Raw genomic sequence first — 17,096 nt, 5'->3', positions numbered from 1 at the left:
TTACTGAGTAAGATTTTTTTATGGCTGGACACAATTACTGTCGCTTACAGTTACCTGTTTCCAAGCATTGCTCTATGACTACACAATCTTCTCACACAATATTAGAAATGAATGGCAATATTTGTATGACATTGACAGTCGATTCCAACTATCATGCGATGTCAAGGTAAGGATGCATACACACACACACACACACACACACACATTTACAGACATGCAAAGCTTCTTTCAGTTTCCATCTGCCAAATCCACTCACAAGGCTTTGGTTGGCCCTTGGCTATAGAAGACACTTGCCCAAAATGAAGTACGTAGGAAGCAAACTTTTCAACTACACAGCTACACCTGCACCTAGTAATTATGATGTTTCTGAGGGCCAATGCAAAATCATTAAATGAATATTCATTTAAAAAAAAGAAAATATTTGTGGCTGTGGCACAGGAGTGGCTGTGTGGTAAGTAGCTTGCTTACTAACCACATGGTTCCGGGTTCATTCCCACTGCGTGGAACCTTGTGCAAGTGTCTTCTACTATAGCCTCAGGCCGACCAAAGCCTTGTGAGTGGATTTAGTAGACAGAAACTGAAAGAAGCCTGTTGTATATATGTATGTGTCAGTGTTTGTTGCCCCAACATCGCTTGACAACTGATGGTGGTGTGTTTATGTCCCCCGTAACTTAGCGGTTTGGCAAAAGAGACCAATAGAATAAGTACTAGGCTTACAAAAGAATAAGTCCTGGGGTCGATTTGCTCGACTAAGGTGCTCCAATATGGCCACAGTCAAATGACTGAAACAATTAAAGGAGAAAAAAGAGAAAGAAAGAAAGAGTGTGGTAAGAAGAATGCTTCCCAACCACATGGTTCCGGGTTCAGTTCCACTGTGTGGCACTTTGGCCAACTGTCTGTTACTATAGCTTCAGGCTGACCAAAGCCTTGTGAGTGGATTTGGTTGATGGAAACTGAAAGAAAATTTGTGCCGATTTATAGTAGCTTACCTTTTGACTTATTTTAGAACATGGTTGAGTCCATAAAATAGGATTTGACTACACCTCCATTTAGAGCACAGTTTAAGCTATCTTTCCATGGAAGAAGTTTAATGTTCCTATAACCTGTGTTAATTCTGTAACCCTTTAAAATGGAAGATAAGAAAGTTCATTTTTGGCATTTGATGCTTTGGGAACCAGACAAAAATTGCTGCAGCTTGGCTGGGATGTTTTACCCTACCCTCCAAATTCAACGGATATTGTTCCTTTGGATTTCCACTTATTCAGGTCTCTGCAGAATAGTCTTAATAGTAAAAATTTCAATTCCTTGGATGACGTAAAAAGATACCTTGATGAATTCTTTGCCATGAAACCACCTCAATTCTGGGAAGAGGGTATTTTCAAGTTAAAAGAAAGATGGAGATGCATTGTACAACAAAATGGTTCATATTTAGTTGATTAAAAATGTAATGGCAAGTATTTATTGGGCTTTTCTTTCCTTTAAAAATCGGCACGCACTTTCCAGACAATCCAATAATAACAGTTGAGCACTGGTCTTGTGCCAACATTTGAAACCAGTTTAAATGACACTTAAAATTATCTTCATCTTTCAATATTCCAATGTGTGTCAGTCTGGTATCAGCATTGTTAAATTGACTGTATTACTCTCCACCCCAAATTTGTGCCCATCATCATCATCATTATCATTTTAAATTCCACTTTCCATGATTGAGACAGATTTTCTATGGTAGAATGTCCTTCCTAATGTCAATCCTTACTTGTTTCAAAACAGGGTATTATTTCCTCATAACTAGATATTTTTTCAAAGACAACTTAAAAAGAACAACCATGCTTGTGTGATGATGTTCATTTGCAACCATCACATAATGTACAAGGTACACACAAACACACACACACGTGTGTGAGTGTATATATATATCATCATCTAACATTTGTTTACTATGCATCCATGCATGCAGGAGCTGGCCAGGTAGAAGACTACCCCAGGCTACTGTGTCTGTTTTGGCAGGATTTTTACAGCTGGATGCCTTTCCTAATGCCAACCACTCAGCAGAGTGGACTATGTGCTTTTCACCTGGCACTAGCACAGGCGAAGTTAGTTTTGGAACACACACACACACATAAATACATACAAACTATTCTGTAGTAGTCACCATGAGAGAAACTTTCATACACACATACACACATACATACATACAAACATACATGCATGTGTTTGTGCATGCACACATATGTACATGACATACTTCTCTTAGTTTCTGTCTCGCAAATCTACTCATAAAGTTTCAGTTGGAACTTGGAGCTATAGTCAAAGAAACTGGCTCAAGGAACTATACAGTAGGACTGGACCTGAGGGCATATGATTGGGAACCAAGCAGTCATACCTATGCTGAATTATAATATTCAGTTAAATCATAATGCCATAATTATAATATTCCATTTACAACAGTTTCATGTAGTAGGGCTCCACTGTACCCCCAAGTGTGTACTTCCTGGAATGCATTCAGAATTGTTACGGAAATGTACTTGCATAGCAAGAGACCTGAGCTGAGATCATGTGCTGGAATGAAAACAATTGCAGCATGGAAGGTGTTTATAAGCCATTTAAGAAACACACAAAATCTGTTAGATTCACTTCAACATTTAAATTTAATTTGTCAAAATATTTTTGTTGCTTTGAGACCGCGACCTGTTTACTGACAACATTCCGTGCTGCGTCTCATTGGATTCAGAATTTTCTTCTGAAGGAATGAGAGATGTTTTTCTGCCATCTTTTTCATCTGTTGGATTTATTATCACTTTCTTGTGTTCTTTCTGGTATTACCTTTGGTTTTGTTCGTTGGATAGAATATGCAGTGTAAATTGTATGGGTGTCATTTGTGTTCAGCAGCTACCCTGTAAGTTGCGTTATTTTATTTATTGGTGACTGTATTGTGTATAATTTATTGTGGGAGTTGTATAGAATGAGTGTTGTGTGTGTTAATTTACTAGCAAAATTTTCAATGCTATATGAGCATAATTTATGTGAAGATACATAGCTCAGTGGTTAGAGTGTCAGGCTCACAAGCATGAGGTAGTGAGTTTGATTCCCAGACTGGGCTGGGTGTTCTGTTCTTGAGCAACACACTCTATTTCACATTGCTCCAGTTCACTCAGCTGTAGAAATGAGTTGCGACGTCACTGGTGCCAAGCTGTATCGCCCTTTGCTTTTCCCTTGGATAACATTGGTGGTGTGGAAAGATGAGGCTGGTATGCATGGGTGACTGCTGGTCTTCCATAAACAACCTTGCCTCAGAGGGTAACTTTCTAGGTGCAACAGCATGGTCATTCATGACCGAAGAGGGTCCTTTTATAATCATTATTTAAAAAATATATATTAGCAACAGATGCAATATTAATGCTGAGAAATAAAATATTTTGACCTCAATCTCTCTCTTTTTGATTGGTAATTATGTATCTCCTCTACAGCAAGATACCTGTTTCTCTCTCTCTGTCACACTCTAACCTTTCATCATCTGGCTCAAGATCTCCTCTAATGTCCTCTCCCTTCTCAAAGGATTTTTGTCTTGGTGACCCTGCCAATGCTGGTGTCACGTAATAAGCATCCAGTCCATACTGTACTGTAAAGTGGTTGGTATTTGAAAGGGCATCTAACTGTAAAAACCATATCAAAACTCACCTCACCTATGCTGGTGCCACGTGAAAAGCACTCAGTCCACTCTGCAGAGTGGTTGGTGTTAGGAAGGGCATCCAGCTATAAAAACCATGCAAGCACAGACACTGAAAAATCTGGTGCCGTCGCCTACCTAGCCAACTCCTGTCAAAACATCTGACCCTTGCCAGTGTGGGAAGCAGTCATTAACTGATGATGACGATGACAGTGACGTAAACATCAATGTTCTGTTAGATCAAACTATACTGCAGTAGTCACCATGAGAGAACCTTTCATATTGGCTTTTGGTGCAAAATGCATTCTTGTTTATATTGCTAGCGGGGAGATAAATCCCCCCCACCTCCAGTGCCAAGTACATACTCTATGTTGGCATAAGTTGGAGGGTTCAACAAGATCCAGTGAGCCAGAGTACTGCATTGATCTTCAAAGTCTGCTTTGGCATAGCCTCTACAGCTTGATGACCTTTCTTATAAAAACCACTTCTCAGTGTGAACTGAGTAACTGTTTCATGGCAGCAGTACAAGCTGATATAAAGGTTGGTTTGTTGATTTACTGATTTCTCCAATCATATTTTACATTGTATAGAGAGAGGGTGAGAGACTTTAGAAGAGCGACAGAGAGAAGAGAGTTAATATGTTAACATGAGAAGTAGAAGATGAGTGTACTCAAACGGTTTGGCAGCAGGCACTGGGTAAATGAAAGATACACACACACTGTAAGAGAAAAAGAAAAGAATCCTAGATACAGAGCTTAATGCCCCTCATAACACACCTGAGGATCTTAAAAATAAAGATGAAGGATTCATCAGATATTCTATGTAGTTCTAGATAAGCTATCTATATTAATAAAAGTGAAATTCTGTCTGTCCATCTGGGACCCTTGTATTTCAGTCTACATTTGCTCTGATCTGCATAGACAAATTATACCTTTTTAGAATGAGAATGATCCCAGGATTGAATATCTGCCCTTCATTTGGTTCTTGAACATCCAGTATTAGGATCTGATTTAAAAGCATTTTGGTTGCAATTTCTAGCAGGTAAGGCTTGGCTGATTCATGCCATCTTGGCTGGCATTTGTCAGATGACATCAGAGATCAAGGGGGAGATAAATGACATTCACCTCCTTATTTTTGTCATTACTTTGGGACAAATTGGCTGACAGTTGGAATTCAACTTGAGACTGGAACAATAGAATGATTACAATACAGAATTAATTTTCATCTGTCCTAAACCCCTGATCAAACACCGGCGGGGCATGTAGTCATTATAGACATATTATAATCATGCTATTTAGCTCTGTTCAGTTTTGGGTTGCAGGTACAATTAACCTTCCACAGAAGCTAGCTGAAAATTCTGCACAGAGAGCAGCTTTTAAGTTAGTATCTAATAAAACACAGATGGGATGGTCATGGTTGTAACTCCCTTGATCATAGTTCCGCAACTCACTTATGGCTAACCTGGGGTTAAACAACAACAACAACAGTTAAGAATATGCACAGATGATTTACAAAAGTGACTACAAATGCAGCAGTAGATGGTAGTTCTGGTCTATAATGAAACTGCAAAGATGGTGGTGGCTGTGATAGCATCAGAGAGTGTGATAGTAGTGGTGGTGATGTTGGTGGTGTGGTAGTGCCAGTAGAAGTAAACTGAGGAGGAACAGTGAGATAAAACCTGGAAAATATTGGACCTTATAGATGCATCCAAAGATATTGTAGCATGGACCAGTCAAAATGTCATCAAAAATAATGGTGACATCAATGCTGCTGCTGATGATGACAATGACAATGATAGTGAAAATTACAAGGAAGATAATACTGATGAATGGCAATGAAGTTAATGATAATGGTGAATAATACTGACGAACATCATGATGATGATGATGATGATGACAATAGTGTTGGTAATGATGTTGAGGAATATGATGAAGATGAGGATGAAGATGATGAAGATGGAGATGAGGGGGATGATGACAACAGTGAAGATGATGATGAGAATGAGGGGGATAATGCTGATGATATTAATAAAGAAAATTATAAGGATGACAATAATGATGAATATGTAATAGTAATAATGATAATGGTGATAATAGCAATGAATACAATGATGATGATGGTGATGATAATGATGAAAATTATAAATGTGAAAACAATGATGAATATGTTATAGTAATAATGATAATGATGATTTTGATAATAGTGATGATGACAATGACATTAATAATGAAAATTATAAGAATGATATGTGATGACAATGATAGTAGTGATAATGATAATAATACTGATGAATATGATATGATGACGATGATGTTGGTGATGACAGGGATGACAATATGGCTGTCAAGGGATCCTGTGGAAACAAGCTTGTTGCATCAAACAAAATGGTCTCAAATAACTACTACTACTACTACTACTACTACTACTACAACTACTACTACTACTACTACTACTACTAATAATAATAATAATAATAATAATTTTTTACTCTTTTACTTGTTTCAGTCATTTGACTGTGGCCATGCTGGAGCACCACCTTTAGTCAAGCAAATTGACCCCAGGACTTATTCTTTGTAAGCCAAGTACTTATTCTATCAGTCCCTTATGCCGAACCACTAAGTTACAGGGATGTAAACACACCAGGATCGGTTGTCAAGCAATGTTGGGGGAGACAAACAGACACACAAATGTATACACGCACATATATATTTACACACACACACACACACACACATACATACATATATATATATATATATATATATATATATATATACATATACACATATATATATGATGGGCTTCTTTCAGTTTCCGTCTACCAAATCCACTCACAAGGCTTTGGTCAGCCCGAGGCTATAGCAGAATTCACTTGCCCAAGTTGCCATGCAGTGGGACTGAACCTGCAGCCTTGTGGTTCGTAAGCAAGCTACTTACCACACAGCCACTCTAATAATAATAATGATAATAATTTCAAATTTTGCCACAAGGGCAGTTATTTTCGGGGGGGGGGGATAAGTTCATTACATCGATCCCAGTGATTCACTGGAACTTGATTTATTGACCCTGAAAGGATGAAAGGCAAAGTCAATCCTGGCAGAATTTGAACTCAGAACATAGTGATGGACAAAATACTGCTAAGCATTTCATCCAGCATGCCAATGATTCTACCATTATGATCGTTATGTCAAACATGGTTACAGTGAATCATGATTAAAGGAAATAGCAAATGAAATAGCAAAGATAGTCAACCTTTCATGCTTGTGACAGAATTCCTTTAGTGATTAACTGGCACCGAAATTTTGCTGATATTTCAAAAGTGTTGCATGAATGTTACCAGCATGTGGTGGATAAATATCCTCGTTTCAAACAGATATTTCTTCAGCCGCCTATTGTAGCCTTTAGATGGAATAAAAATACAACTATTTCTGACTCCAAGACTACTAACATTGTCTTCTTTATATCATTTTTATATTATAACAGCCGCATCGGAGGTAAGCCCTGTTCATTGGGCAACAACATGACTCAAGTGAATTCCATCTGGAATCATAACATAAATGTTATGATTTATACAGAAGGTGGGACATGTAGAGATTCCCATTCAGTGTACACGGCAGAATGCATGAAGCACAACTTAATTTATGTTGGTTGTACAATAGAACAATTAAACAAAAAATTTAATGGGCACAAATATGATGTCAGGCACAATAACAATAGTTCAACAGAATTTGCTGAATATTTTGTTTCAAATGTCTGCAATTTTGAAAAAGACTCAAAAGTGCATATTCTCAGAAAATATTCTGAATCCTCTTCACTTTCACTTCTCAAAATGCATGAGGAGAAATACATTTGTGGGTTATTAACATCACGCCATGGAGGAATGAATAAAATGACAGGAGAATATCATCAAATTTACACAAAACTGTTTGATTAAATATTCTTCTTTTTCCTTTTCTTTTTTCTTTCCTCTTTTATTTTTGCCTGTCATAAAATTGAAACTTAAAGACTGATGATGTCATTCCATTATCACGTGGATGCTAGTTGCTCTTTTTCATACTTTAGATTTGAATGTCTATAATTTTGAATTTTTATCACTTTTTATTTTGAACTAGACAGGCTTGCTGCCGCAATGTCGTTCAACCAATGACATATCTATTGCAATCACAGTGCACTTTCTGTCTTGTTGTTCAACAGCAACAGCAACAGCAGCATCAGCAGCAGCAGCAGCAGCAGCAACAACAACAACAACAACAACAACAACAACAACAACAACAACAACAACAACAACAACAACAACAACAATGATTCAAAGACAAATATTAATAGCACAAAACAAAACAACAAAGGTGAGTTTTTGTTAATAAAAAGGAAATATTTAAAACATTAAAAAAATTTTGATGGCAAGTTACATACATCATCATGATCGTGATTATCATCATCATCATCACCATCAACAGCATCATGATCATCGTCAATGTTACAACATTTATTATTATCATTATTATCACACAAAGTAGCAAGGTGGCAGAATTGTTAGCATGCTAGGGAAGATTCTTAACAGCTCTTTGTCTGTCTTCAAGTTCTGAGGTTCAAATCCTGCCATGGTTGACTTTGCCTTTCATTCTTTTAAGGTTGATAAAATAAGTACCAGTTGAACACTGGGGATCAATGTATTTGATGTTCCTCCTCCCAAGAAACTGCTTGCATTGTGCCAAAATTTGAAACCACTTCTATTATTGTCACTAAGATACTGAACTAACAGTATTGTTAGCTTGTTGGGAAAAATGTTTAGCAGTGGATTTGGTAGATGGAAACTGAAAGAAGACCGTCAAATATATGTATGTGTGTGTATGTTTGTGTATCTGTGGTTGTCCCTCCAACATCACTTGACAACTGATGATGGTGTGTTTACGTCCCCATAAATTAGCAGAATAAGTACTAGGCTTACTAAGAATAAGTCCTGGGGTCGATTTGCTTGACTAAAGATAGTGCCCCAGCCAGCATGGCCGCAGTCAAATGACTGAAACGAGGTGAGAGAGGCCAGATGTAACTGGTTTGAACATAGAACAGGTAGAATATTTAGGCTGGATATGGGCAGTTTAAGTGCTAAAGTGTTAAGCTGGATCAACAATGAAGTAGAGAAAAAAGGATTGGTGGTGTTCCAGTATGGTAACAACCCCCAAGCTGGAACTAGTAAAAAAGTGTATGGATACAATAGTTATCTTTATGCTTGTGTAGTTAAGAAATTCAGTGTATAAAACAACAAGAATAAGAATGAAGAGAATCACATCCTTAGTGATTACACCATACAATACTGATGATCATTTCTGCTGTACCAGCATCTTTAGATTCAGAAAACATGAGTCAAATTAATATATCTAAAGATGTTAGAAAAGACTTCAATACAAAGGCAAAAAACCAGGTTTGTATTCTGTTACAAACACTGTACTACATAACTGCAATGGAAATTAACACTCAATGGCCCAAAGTGTGTAGTCATAAACAGGCACTAAGGTACTGTTTAAGTGAAAAGTGTTTTATTTGCATATGGGAATGAGTTAACCCTTTCGTTACTGTATTTCTGTTGAGATGCTCTGTGTTTCTTTCAATTACTTTAAATATAACAGAGAATTTAGTAACATAACTTAGTTATCACTAAGCCAGTGTTAGAAACATAAAGTGTGACTAAGGTTTGGTGGAAGATTTTAATTCAAAACTTATGAAAACAAGGCATTTGTACTCAGAGCCAGAGCCGGTTTCAGCCGGGTTGGTAACAAAAGGGTTAAACTTTATGAGTAACAGGTGCAGGTATGGATGTGTGCTTGAAAAGTTTGTTTTCAAACCATATGGTTTTGGGTTCAATCCCACTACATGGTACCTTGGGTAAGCATCTTCTGCTGTAGCATCAAGCCAACCAAAGCCATGTGAGTGGATTTGGTAGACAAAAAATTGAAAGAAGCCTGTTGAATGTGTGTGTGTGTGTGTGTATCATCATCATCATAATCATTGTCATCATTTTAATGTCACTTTTCTGTGCTTGCATGGGTTGGACAAAGTTTAGTGAGGCAGATTTTTCTATATATGTAAGTATGTATGTGTGTGTGTGTTTGTGTGTTGTGTTTGGTTGCCTGCCTTGACGTTACATAATAGTAGTAAATGAGTGCCACTGTCATACAAGCAGTGTCATTCATTTCCAATATTCTACAAAACCATGTCTGGCCATGGAGAAGTATTACCTTGCTTGGAAACAAGTGAGATTTGGCTGCAGAAAGGGCATCTGGCTGTAGAAAATCTGCTTCAATAAACACCATCTGATACAGAAAAGGAGGGGAATATGGAGGGGATAGAGAAAGAGGAAGAAAAGGAGGAGGTTGAGGGGGAGAAGGAAGATAAGGAGGCTGGGGTGGAGGAGGCTGAGTGGGAGGAGGAAGAGGGGAGAGAAGAATGAGGATGCTGAGGGAGAGAAAGGGGAGGAAGCTGAGAGAGAGGGAGGAGGAAGAGGAGGAGAGCCTGAGAGGGAGGAGGAGGAGGACATGGAGGTGGTTGATGGGAGGAGAAAAGCTGATGATGTAAAGAAAAACTTCTGGACGTAGGATTACTAAGTTTTTTTTTGTTTTTTTGTTATAGTTATTCGATTCTTGATCTTATTACGGGCCTTAATGTTTCTACACTAAAACTATGGACACAGTTTCATATGAGCTGCACCAACAACAAAGTCAATTTATTTTCTAACACATCAATCACCCAATCAAACATCAAGAGGTGGTAACAACAAAGAGAAATTAACAATCAATCATGCTATAATAAAATAGGATGAAATGCGTTTAATCTGGAATTCGCAACAGTGAAGCTGTCTTCCAATAATCTCAGCTATTCTGCTCTGTAATACAATTTATGAAGTGGTTTCACTTTGAAACACTCACTTATAATACAGGTTCATTTAAGCAATATCTGTGCTAAAGAAATGGTGGTGTTGAGCTCTCAGCCAAAGTGATAAAATTTTGAATTCTAGTTGAGTTATAGCATTTAACTCACTATGTATAAATTTAACATTACTAAGTCTGTTAATATTTCTTGCTCACATTATATTCTTCCAGTTTTGGTGGCAATTTGGTACAGCAGAATTAAAAAACTAATGTCTTTGGCAAAATACAGTACCGTAATCCCTCTACTATTGCGGGTGCTACATTCCAAAACCCCCGCATGGGTGAAAATTCACGAAGAAGAAACAGTACTGTACTCCATATTTTTTTATTATTTTTATAATTTCATAACCTCGTGGCTTATGCCAGGGGTGTAACCAGCCCACTTATGCGTACCTTTCCTTCATTGGACACCAAACTTTCTTTGTGAAGACCTGTTGAGGCAAGTGAAATCTAAATCAAATTCAATGACTGGCATTCGTACTAGTGGAGCACTAAGAGCATTATCCGAGCGTGATTATTGCCAGAGCAGCTAACTGGCTCCCATGCTGGTGGCATGTAAAAAGCACCATTCGAGCGTGATCGTTACCAGCGTCGGTTACTGGCACTTGTGCCGGTGGCATGTGAAAAAACGTTTGAGCGAGGTTGTTGCCAGTGCTGTTGGACTGGCTCCTGTGCAGGTGGTACATAAAAAACACCATTTGAATGTAACCATTGCCAGTACTGCCTGACTGGCCCTCGTGCCGGTGACACTTTAAAAGCACCCACTACACTCTCGGATTGGTTGGCATTAGGAAGGGCATCCACCTGTAGAAACTCTGCCAGATCAAGATTGGAGCCTGGTGCAGCCATCTGGTTCGCCAATCCTCAGTCAAATTGTCCAAACCATGTTAGCATGGAAAGCGGATGTTAAACGATGATGATGATGTACATATTAATCTTATCAAAAATACAAAACAACACCTCAGAGGAATCGACGTAAGCTTAAATAATAAACCACGATAGGTGAACCGTGATAGGTGAACCACAATATGAGCGAGAGATTATAGTACTTCATATTCTTCTTCCTTTACTTTAGTAATATCTGTCACCCAGTAAACTTGTTCAGAATTTAAAAATTAGAAAAATAAATAAATAAAAATAGAAACAAGGGTTAATTTTAAAAAATTAATTGTTATTATTGTTTAGCTCCAGGTCAGCCACAATCAAGCAGCCCTATGATCAATGGTATTTCAGCCATGGCCATCTCACCTTTACATAAATGTGTGTGACTTCACAGATGAAAGACACATCGTTTTAAGATGATAGGATAATTTGGTTTTTTGAGGATGATTTGCCTGCTATTTATAGCAAGTTGAGAAACTTTGTTTTAGCTCTCTCATCTTATGAGAAGACTGCCTTATCTCATAAAACTTGATTGCTCTTGAAGTATCTTTGTTGGTGGTTTCTTATTATTATTATTTACTTCCAGAATAATGATACTGAAGCAGACTATAATCAAAAGGCAATTCTAATTTCTAATTTCTTTACTGCCCACAAGGGGCTACACACAGAAGGGACAAACAAGAAGAGACAAATGGATTAAGTTGATTATATCAACCCCAGTGTGTAACTGGTACTTATTTAATCGACCCAGGAAGGATGAAATGCAAAGTCGACCTTGGCAGAATTTGAACTCAGAACGTAGCAGCAGACAAAATACCTATTTCTTTACTACCCACAAGGGGCTAAACACAGAAGGGACAAACAAGGACAGACAAACAGATTAAGTTGATTATATCGACCCCAGTGCATAACTGGTACTTATGTAATCAACCCCGAAAGGATGAAAGGCAAAGTCGACTTCAGCAGAATTTGAACTCAGAACGTAACAGCAGACAAAATACTACTAAGCATTTCTGCCAGCTCGCCTCAAAAGGCAATTCTAGCATGACCAACATGCCTTTATCTTTTCCAAAATCTCAGAAGGCTTTCATTTTTAGATAGCAGGGTATGATTGGAGGGACATTTTGGCTGCTATTTTTAATAGTCCAAATGACTATGTAGAGTCTCTGTCATTTCTTTTTCTTTTCCTCTTTACTCAGGTCTAAGACAAACACTTGGTAGATTGCTGTTGTACCCCATTCAGAGAGGCCTTGCAGTAAGCTACAGTGAAATTTGAAACTCAGTGCAGTGGTGTTATAAATTAAATGCCATAAAACATACAACATCAAGTCCAGATCATCTCTACTGTCTCCATCAATTTCATCATCCATTTTCCCTATTAAGAACTTATTAAGTTAGATTACAAGATGTTGTGTGATACTTTTTTAGAGAGTAGAGAACATCACTTACAATCCATTTTGCTTTTGTTTTTTGCCATGGCCCATGAAACTGTTGGTAGCAGGAGGAGATGTTATCCTCAAACCCGAGACCCAGCTCGAAAGTCTGTGACAAAGTGGACTTTGTGAAAAGGACCTAAGAAGTAGGTGATGTTATTTAACTGGATGGGGAATTAACCCCCACCACCCATGAACCATGGTAGTGTTAATCTTGGCAATAGATTAACTCTTTCCACTAAGGACCAGGTGGTGGTCCTAATCTGAAAAGTGGATTAAGTTTAAGAAACACTGATACGATGGTGCTGTTAATCTGGGAAGTGGATTAAGTTTAACACAACGACTAGGTGATGATATTAATCTAGGCAGTAGATTAAATCTATCATCCAATAACCAGGTGTGAATGTTAATTTTTGCCAGCTGAGCAGACTGGAGCAATGTGAAATAAAGTGTTTTGCTCAAGAACACAATGCCCAGAATTGAAACCATTATCTTATGATCATCAGTCCAACACGCTAACCACTAAGTCACATACCGAAACACTGGAAAATAGTTACTATATCTATTGTTGCTGTTAAGGCAGTGAGCTGGCACAATTGCTACCATGCAACACAAAATGCTTAGCAGCATTTTTTCTGGTTTCATTTTCTGAGTTCAAATTCCAGCAAGATTGATTTTGCCTTGCATCAGTGTTGATAAAATAGGTATCAGTTGAACACTGGGTTCAATGCAATTCACTTGTCCACTTAAAATTGTTAGCCTTGTGCCAAAATTTAAAACCATTATTATTATCACTATTATTAAGCTGCGAAAAATGGTTAGTACACCAGACAAAACTTTAGCATCATTTTGTCTGTATCTACGTTCTGAGTTAAAATTCTGTCAAGGTTGACTTTGCCTTTCATCCTTTTAGGGTCGATTAAATAAGTACCACTTGAATCCTAGGGTCAATGTAATTGACTAGAATCCTCCTCCAAACTGCTGGCTATGAGCCAAAATGTGAAACCATTTCAAACCATTATTATGATGGTGAGCAGACAGAATTGTTAGTGTGTCAGACAAAATGCTTAGTGGCATTTCTTCCAATTCTTTATGGTCTGAGTACAAATTTCCCTGAGGCTAAGTTTGCTTATCATCCTTTTAAGTTTGTTAAAATAAGTACCAGTCAAGAACTGGTGTTGATGTAATTGACTTCCCCTCTCTCCTTAAAATTACTGATTTTGTACCAAAATCAGTAAAAAAATTATTATTAATTAACCCTTTAGCATTTAAACCAGCCATATCAGGCCAAAATATTCAACCTATTTTATATTAAAACTATCCAGATCTAGCCTCTTACACCTACTCTTCAATGTCATTCTAAAATTAAACAGTCACGTCGTTGAAATCTCAAAAATACAACATAATGCATGATGAATTCCAAGCAGTGTAAATAAATAAGCATTATATTTGACAGAAAAATCTGAAGGATAAAGAGTTAAGGTAGTGACTTGGCAGAATTATTAGCATATCAGACGAAACGGTAAATGGTACTTCTTCTAGTTCTTAATATTTTGAGTTCAAATTCCACTGAGGTTGACTTTGCCTTTCATACTTTCGGGATTGACAAAATACAAAGCGGACTGGTTCTGTAAGTACACTAACAGATGGCAACACACAATTGCAAGCACAGTCAGAGCTAGTAGTCACCTTCATAAGGCAGTATGCTGAATGACATCACTATTTGTGATGTTGTGAAATTTGTGATCATGTGTATGCTGTGGTCTGTGATTTTGTCCTGGACAGGAAGTTGGAACAAAGAACCAATGTGAAATTTTGAGTTAAACTTGGGAAGTCTGCTACAGAGACATTGAGCATGCTTTAGAATGCTTATGGTAATGATGCAATGGGCCGTACACAACGATTCAAGTGACACAGGTACTACAAAAGCAGAAAAATGTCCCTGGAAGATGGCTAGTGATCTGGAGGACCTGCCACGAGCATCATCCTTGGAAATGTAGTATTGTGCATGGAGAATTAGTCTCCCAGGGCCAGACCATCTATTGAGAGTTCTACTGTGATGTTTTGAAGCATTCAATGAAGGACATTTGGTGAAAGCGACCGGATAAATGGAGCATGAAGAACTGGATTCTTCAAGCTCTCCTCACTCGTGAGTTTCTCACTGAAAACAACATGGTATTGCTTCTGGATTGGCCTATTCACCAGATTTAGCACCTTGCAGACTACCATCTCTTCCACAAAATGAAATGCAGCTCAAAGGTTATCATTTTAACACCATTGTCAAGATCCAGAGCAAATCGCAGAAGGTCCCCAACTCATGGAAAATTACTTCCAGGCCAGATTTCAAAAGTGGTAGGAATGCTGGGTCCGGTGTATTGCTGCACAAGGTGACTATATTGAAGATGATGTTAGAACATAGGTAAATAAGTTATTTTTTTTATTAAACATCACTAGTAGTAGGCATAGGAGTGGCTGTGTGGTAAGCCGCTAGCTTACCAACCACATGGTTCCGGGTTCAGTCCTACTGTGTAGCACCTTGGGCAAGTGTCTTCTACTATAGCCTCAGGCCGACCAAAGCCTTGTGAGTGGATTTGGTAGACGGAAACTGAAACAAGCCCATCGTATATATGTGTATATATATATATATATATATATATATATATATATATATGTCCTTCATCGAATGCTTCAAATATATATATATATATATATATATATGTATGTGTGTGTATATGTTTGTGTGACTGTGTTTGCTCCCCCAACATCGCTTGACAACTGATGCTGGTGTGTTTATGTCCCCATAACTTAGCGGCAAGAGAGACTGATAGAATAAGTACTAGGCTTACAAAGAATAAGTCCTGGGGTTGATTTGCTTGACTAAAGGCGGTGCTCCAGCTTGGCCACAGTCACATGACTGAAACAATTAAAATAGTAAAGAGAGAGTAAAGGGTAAAGAGTCCAGGAACCTTCTGATACCACCTCATAAAGTAGCAGTCAATATTAGGGTTTACAGTATAATCTTACACCTCTGCCTCACAACTGCTGCCCTTGTGCAAAAATTTGAATCCATTATTTGTATCATTATTATTGGCATTATTATCATTATGATGGTGGTGGTTGTGGTGGTGATAACAATAATGATGTTCATTAATTATTAATGCACTAAGTAGCATATTTTAGATAATGGAAATAATGTACTGAAAAGTATACTTTCAAATTAATCTTGTCCACAGAGAAATACAGCTAACACACACATATATAGTTACTACAGATGTGGTCTTCAATAAATCAACAACTCTGATTTGTATAAATAGTGTCTAACTGCTAGTCAAACACTATGCAAATCAGAATTGCTAATTTACAGAAGACTTATTTAGAGCGATTACAAATATAGCTAAAAACTATATTTCTTATTATCAGAGAGATAAAGATAAGTGTGCAACTTCTGAAGAAAATCTGATTAATTCTTATACATTGTGCTGAAATACATACTACTAGCAAAAAGCTATAAAGGATCAGCAGCTCTTTCACTCAAAATGGGTCTGCTTCATGCACAACTCCTGTGTTCACCATTAGAATGTAAGGAAACAGATTGGATATGAAGGCAGTATGCCATATGTACAGGCTGAACACTTTACTATTATTCACAGCATTTCAGAATGTGCAGTGTGAAGTATGACCCTTCATCATCATCTGATTGGGTGACTTGCCCAGACAAATAAGTCATACTGGTCTTTCAATAGCTGAATATCTCATCTGCACATTCTGTGACTACAGATAGTAACAGTAATTACTAATTAAACTGGCTGATCCTGGCCATTGACAGTTTTCTGATTGTTCATCCGCTTAGCATCTAATGATATTCACCAATGACTGAATAAGCTTATCAGCTAAAATAGTTCACATCCACACTATTGTATCCCATGGTTTCCAATGGGATACTTGTTCTGGTTGTTACCAGGTGTTAAGTCTTGCCAAAGGGTCACCTGTGATTTATTCTGGGGCTGTTTATCCCTATATTTGCAGCTGACCTCTATTTACGCACTACTTAACTCATAGCTGGGAACTGAGAGGTGCTGCTACTCAAGGTCAGAGTAAATTGGGAAACAATAGTGACTAAGTGGTGGTTCCACACTCCTTAAAACCTCCAGAACTCCTGAACCAAGAAGACGGACTTGTGGATTGCAC

The 17,096-nt window shown here is 37.7% G+C and overlaps 1 protein-coding gene across 1 annotated transcript in view; it reads right to left on the bottom strand.

Annotated features, from left to right (window-relative positions):
* Window positions 1-17,096, bottom strand: part of LOC115210525 (translin-associated factor X-interacting protein 1-like) — a 175,237-nt gene that overhangs the window by 117,698 nt on the left and 40,443 nt on the right. The window lies entirely within an intron of this gene.

This window comes from Octopus sinensis, linkage group LG4 (genome assembly GCF_006345805.1).
Source record: "Octopus sinensis linkage group LG4, ASM634580v1, whole genome shotgun sequence".
NCBI classification, from domain to species: domain Eukaryota; kingdom Metazoa; phylum Mollusca; class Cephalopoda; order Octopoda; family Octopodidae; genus Octopus; species Octopus sinensis.
The sequence above is the reverse complement of the archived record's forward strand: the minus strand, read 5'-3'. Positions and strand labels throughout refer to the sequence as shown.